Source organism: Pantherophis guttatus, chromosome 2, assembly GCF_059756535.1.
Source record: "Pantherophis guttatus breed Tessera chromosome 2, ASM5975653v1, whole genome shotgun sequence".
In the NCBI taxonomy this organism is placed as follows: domain Eukaryota; kingdom Metazoa; phylum Chordata; class Lepidosauria; order Squamata; family Colubridae; genus Pantherophis; species Pantherophis guttatus.
In genome coordinates this window covers 31,248,007-31,254,006 of record NC_142064.1, presented here as the reverse complement: position 1 = coordinate 31,254,006, position 6,000 = coordinate 31,248,007, and the positions used below count along the sequence as shown (strand labels likewise).

General features: G+C 38.4%; 1 long non-coding RNA gene across 2 annotated transcripts in view; it reads left to right on the top strand.

Annotated features, from left to right (window-relative positions):
- Window positions 1–483: 483 nt before the first annotated feature.
- LOC148115064 (uncharacterized) overlaps window positions 484–6,000 on the top strand; it is a 55,455-nt gene continuing 49,938 nt past the window's right edge. For both annotated transcript variants that reach the window (XR_015731880.1, XR_015731879.1), the window contains exons 1-2: window positions 484–616; window positions 3,634–3,927. This is a non-coding gene — a long non-coding RNA (uncharacterized LOC148115064). The remainder of the gene's footprint in view (window positions 617–3,633; window positions 3,928–6,000) is intronic.

Below are 6,000 nucleotides of genomic sequence, written 5' to 3'. Positions count from 1 at the left end.
ATTTATTTATTTCATTGAATTTTTATAGCCACTTAATCCAACAGATTCTGGGCAGTTTACAAAATCCAATACAAGATTAAAATTACAAACATAAAACAAGACAACCTGGATCAAAAGCAGCCAATAAAACATGGCATGACAGGGATGTTTGAGTGCCAGGCGCATTAACCCCAAACTAGACAATGGCCTTACTACAGCACTGAGGTCTAGGAGACAGAGAACCCATCTTCTAGAGTAGGGTGTCCAACCTTAGCAACTTTAAGACTTATGGACTTCAATTCCCAGAATTCCCCAACCATCATGTCTGGTTGGGGAATTTTGTGAGTTGAAGTGCATAAGTCTTAAAGTTGCTAAATTTAGACATCCTGTTCTACAATGTTTTGAGCCTCAACATAACCCCAAGGCTCAGCTGCTGACTCTTGCTCATTCTTGCAGGATTTCTACATCTGAGGAGGGAGGAGCAGTAGGAGTCCTGCTTTTAGTTTCATACATTGTCACTACTTTCCTGGAAGCGAGGGCTGCATCAAATTGACCAAAGATTCATTGGCCATCTTGTGAGCAGAAGAAGCCCTCACTACAAACCAAGGAGAAGTTATGGCAAGATCTTTTTGACAAGGTGGGTTTATCTGATTTATTTTTATTTGTGAACCTTCTTTTTCTAAGAGGGGAATGAAAGCTACTTTGAAATCTCTTGGGTAAAAGCAAAGTACATATCCTAATAAAGAAATAAACAAAAAAAAATAGTGTTGCAAAATGTATGTTCTCTTCCTACATAATGGAAATATTTCCTTTAACATTTAGGAGAAGTTATTATGTTCAATTATATTAATCGAAATATTCTTATTTTGCTCCCAATGGGAGGAAAAAAGTTTATTGTGGTTTCTAAATGTAATAAAACTCTGAATCCTATTGATTTTTTAAAACATTCATTATTATTTTTGAACACTTTCCCATTTCCTTACCATAACGTTTTTAGTAAGGTTATCTTCTGTCTTGGCTCCCTCTACAATTATTACATTAGTATGGTTTTCTTTGTAAAGAATTAGTAACCAGAAAATTGTCTCTGTATAAATTGTTTGGGGGGTGATATTCAAACCTCACTAATAAAATCTGTACAAATTATACATTTTCTTTGTATGGGGATTTATATAATGAAGTTAATGGTTTTCTTTCTCGCAAAATTCTCCTTTCAAAATGCATTGCTAAAAAACATCTGCCTGTAAGATTTTTCTTGCTTTGTAATTTTGTATTTTTGTTAGTAAACAAAACTTTGTTGCTCTCTGACATTCTTATTTATTTAGTTATTTGTTACATTTATTTAGCCATGATAACTCTGGCATATAAAATTAAGCAATTGAAATAGAGCCAAACTAAATTCAAATGATTTTTAAAAATGGCCCCCAAACCCTCCATATAGAAAGTACATTCCAAGTCACCATTGTGTAACCATCTAGCAGGCTTTACTCTATCATGAGATCCCCAGGCCAGTTGACAAAACCATGTTTTAAGAGTTTTAAACCCAATATATTTGAGATACCGAGTGCTTTTTATTGGATAAGGGTGACATAAAAGTATACATTGAGATAACTGTAGGGTGCCCTCTCTTGATATATAAACAGGCAATATTCTACCCGAAGTCACCCTACATTTAAAAAACTGTGCAAAATTTGGTTTTTAAAAAAGCCATACAAGACTTCAAAGTCAATAACAGAAAGTACCTGGTGGCCAGCGTGTCCTTAAAGCAGGGGTGAAATCCAGCAGGTTCTGGAGAACTGGCAGCGGAAATTTTGAGCAGTTTGGAGAACTGGCAAATGCCACTTCTGGCTGGCCCCAGAGTGGGGTGGGAATGGAGATTTTGCTATATCCTTCCCCCAGGAGTGGGGAGGGAATGGGGATTTTGCAGTATCCTTCTCTTGGAGTGGGATGGGAATGGAGATTTTGCAGTATATTTCTCCTGCCACGTCCACCAAGCCACACCCACCAAGCCATGCCCACAGAACCGGTATTAAAAAATTTGGATTTCATCACTGCCTTAAAGTCATTTATGTGGTGCTATTTCCAATTCTTCTAAAGCAGTTTGAAGCAGGTCTGCTGATCATCTTCACTCCTCCTGAACTGAGAATGCAATGGGACAATTAATGTCTTGATTGTAGGTAACAAATATTAAACTCTGCAAATTCCATCATTAAGTCATGGGTCATGGCCCTGCTCTATATCTCTATGTATCTATATCTATAGTATTCCACATGAGATAAAAATTAAATAATTGGCAGCGTCCTCTATCTATATATAAAAACTCATTTTGGACACCTGTCTGATTGTTACTGGTTTCAAAGCTATTATTCTTCCAGTATAAACAGTCAGCTATCGGCTTCACTAAATAAATCAGACCACGAAATCTATATGTTATTGGCATTGGCCATAATAACAAAATCTTGCAAGTCCGATTGTATTGTTCCTCTCTCTTTCTTATATTCCAGTGCCTGAATTGCTTCCAAATAATATTTTCAGAACTTTAAATAATATTTCAGTCCTTTATAAGTTTCAGTTTTGCATACAGTATTTCCACCAAGGTCCATAAACATCTATTTAAATAATTTATTATCTCTATGGAGACAAGCTATCTTGGAATTTATGTTAGATATTTATTTTTATGAATACATTCCTGACTCTTTATTTTATGATTTTGGGGCAGCAGAGAAGCTCATTGTAGTCAATCAACTCTCCTCTCACTTAGAAGCAGCTGTTTTATTAAGACATCTGTATTTCTCTTCTTCAACAGGTAAAAGTTACATATTAATATCTATTACTTTACTTTACTTTACTTTATTTTGGATTTATATACCGCCCTACTCCCGAAGGACTCAGGGCGGTGAACAGTCAAAAGATAAAACACACATAATACAAAATTTAAAAAACAATGTAAAAACACACTAAATAATTTGTCCCAAACAAATTAAAACACCCCCATTGTTTTAAAACAAATTAAACAAATTAACAAATTAACAAATTAGTTAGTTAGCAATAGTTAACAAATTAACTATTAATATTAGTTAACAGATTAACTAAGTTAAAATGAGTTTTATAATTGATCTTTTTCTTTTTAATAAACGTTTATTTTGCTCTGCTGTTGTGAAATTCACTTATCATCCCAGGAAGGGCTGGACCATTTTGTCACACATCTTTGTATTCTACAACTAGGAATTGATACTATTGCAATCAATTCACTTTCTATATCTTTTTTTTTTTTATTACCAGAAAGGTGGCACAGGTTGTTGAAAATGCTAACTTGTCCACATACCAAGATTGCAGGGAGAACACCAAGTTAGGTGCTCTTGGAAGTGAGATATTGGGAATAGCTGATCCTTTAAACTAGGGGTCCCCAACCCCGAGGCTGTGGCCTGGTACTGGCCTCTGACTCGGGGGTGAAATCTAATTATTTTTGCCACCAGTTCTGTGGGCGTGGCTTGGTGAGCATGACTGAGTGGGCAGGGCCAACATGACGTCACTCACATCACTCTTTCTTCTCTCTCTCTCTCTCTCTCTCTCTCCCTCTCCCTCCCTCTCTCTCTCTCTCTCTCTCTCTCTCTCTCTCTCTCTCTCTCTCTCTCTCTCTCCCTTCCTTCTTTTCAGGTTAAAACCAGGAAGTAATGACACCCAGGCGGGTGGGCGGAACTTTGCTCTGCCATCGCTACCGGATTGCTACCGAACCAACTGCGATAATCGCTACTGGATCGCCCGATCCGGTCCGAACTGGGAGTATTTCACGCCTGCTCTGGCCTCTGGAACTGGGCCAATGGATGTGCAGAGTTCTGCTTGCATGCAAAGCTCCATTTGGGTGAATGGTGGGTGCATGTCCATCCCCACCCCTCCCCCGCCGGTCCACCACCCAGAAAGGTTGGGCAACTGCTGCTCTAAACCAAGCAGGTGAGGCCAGGATATAAAAGGGATCCCACTTATTTGCAAATATAAAACTAGGGGGTCATATGTCAATCCCTTTCAGGCATGAAAGAGAGTTAAATTTTATCCATTGCAGTGGGCACAATAGTTAACATTTTGCCAATGACCACTAATCTTCATCACCATTTCTTGCTTGAGATTGAGATATTGTCACACAGAAGAATTAACTGACAGAGAAGGGAATGAAACTCCTAATTACACTCCTTCAATTCCAAAAATTCAAGATGATGATTATTAAAGTAGAATTTTGATTGAAATAATTACAATGATCTGATGCAGCAAAAATACCATTGTCTTTGATGTCATTTTAAAGACTAGAAAACATGTTATTACTTAAGATTTGTGGATTGTGAAGAAATGTTTGCTTTTCTCTTAAAATAAAAAGCAATGGTTCTCTTTTTCTTGGAGGTAAGGGCAGAATATAGCATCTCCTATTTAAAATTTCTATTAAATTTAGGCGATTAACCATGCTTTTCAGACCACAACAGCTGAGTTCACACATCATGCTAAACCCAACCCAAACAATATTGAAATATGAGCTATGTGTACCTTATATAAATACATATCAATTTTTATAGGCATCTTTGAGTGCAAAAAAATATAAACATGTATTCAAGAAGCTCTCTGAACAAAGTCTTTAGGCTGAATCAGTGGTGGGTTTCAAAAATTTTTATTACTGGTTCTGTGGATGTGGCTTGATGGGCGTGGCATTGCTTGGTGGGCGTGGCTTGGTGGACATGGCTGGGGAAGGATACTGTAAAATCTCCATTCCCACCCCACTCCAGGGGAAGGATACTGTAAAATCTCCATTCCCTCTCCACTCCAGGGGAAGGTTACAGCAAAATCCCCATTTCCTTCCAATCAGCTGGGACTTGGGGGGCAGAGAATAGATGGGGGTGGGGCCAGTCAGCATTTTTACTACCGGTTCTCCGAACTACTCAAAATTTCTGCTACCGGTTCTCTAGAACTGGTCAGAACCTGCTGAAACCCACCTCTGGGCTGAATTTAACTTTGAATCTACAGTGCGCTACCTCCATTACCAAATTTCTTGTTGGAAATATTCTTCATTGTACGAAAACCTTATATATATATATTTGTAATTGGTTAGCAATGCTGAAGAAAAAAAATCTTGCAATAAATCTGCAGCTTTATAAAGACTGAATTCTCTGATGAGCAGTAGTTTTAGCTTCCTAAACAAAAGCTGATGATGAGAATGAAATATATAGATAACAAAAGGACTGCAGCTGACAACTTAATCTATGCAACCAGTTCAGTTAAAGTGCTGAGCCTAACAGCCCTTGATTTTTCTTGCACTAGCATTTTAATGTCCATTATAACCTGAAGATCCTTGTGCTAAGAAGCCATGTCCAAAGACAGCTGCTCAGGATACACTGAGATATACCAGCAGAAACTCACTTCAAGGATAGTTACATGATGCAGCCTATAGCTGGATTTCTTATATATTCTTGCCTTGGATATAGATCAGGGGTATCAAACTCGATTTTATTGAGGGCCACATCAGCACAATGTTCCGGCATTGGCATTGCCTTGCCTTCTACAGGTTCTGCTATGCCCATCTGACATTTGCTGTTAACAAGACATGCCCAACCTGATCCTATTTTATGTAAGGCAGTTGCCAGCCATTCCAGGCCTTCTTCCTAAGACTACTTACACCATTCTCCAAATCATGTCTTCAAATAACAGGCTCCATTTTCACAATGCTTCAGAAAGTTATTGGAAAGGTCCTGAGGGGTCTTCCCCAGTTCTCACGAGAATGAATGTGCTATTTAGAGAATGGGAGACACCCTGTTCTTGTGATGCTTCAAAATGCTTCCCACTGGGAAAGGCAGGAAGCAATTTCACCCAACAGGAAAGCATCAGGAATTGACTTAATATAGCAATTGCCAGAGGAACCACTTCCAGCTGCTTGCCATGCCTTAGGAAGCCAAAGTATGGCACAAATACTGTAAGAATGCCAATCAAAAGGGAAGTCGGGAACCAAGTTGGCAATGGCAAGCTCCCTTGGCGCTTTCCCATTGG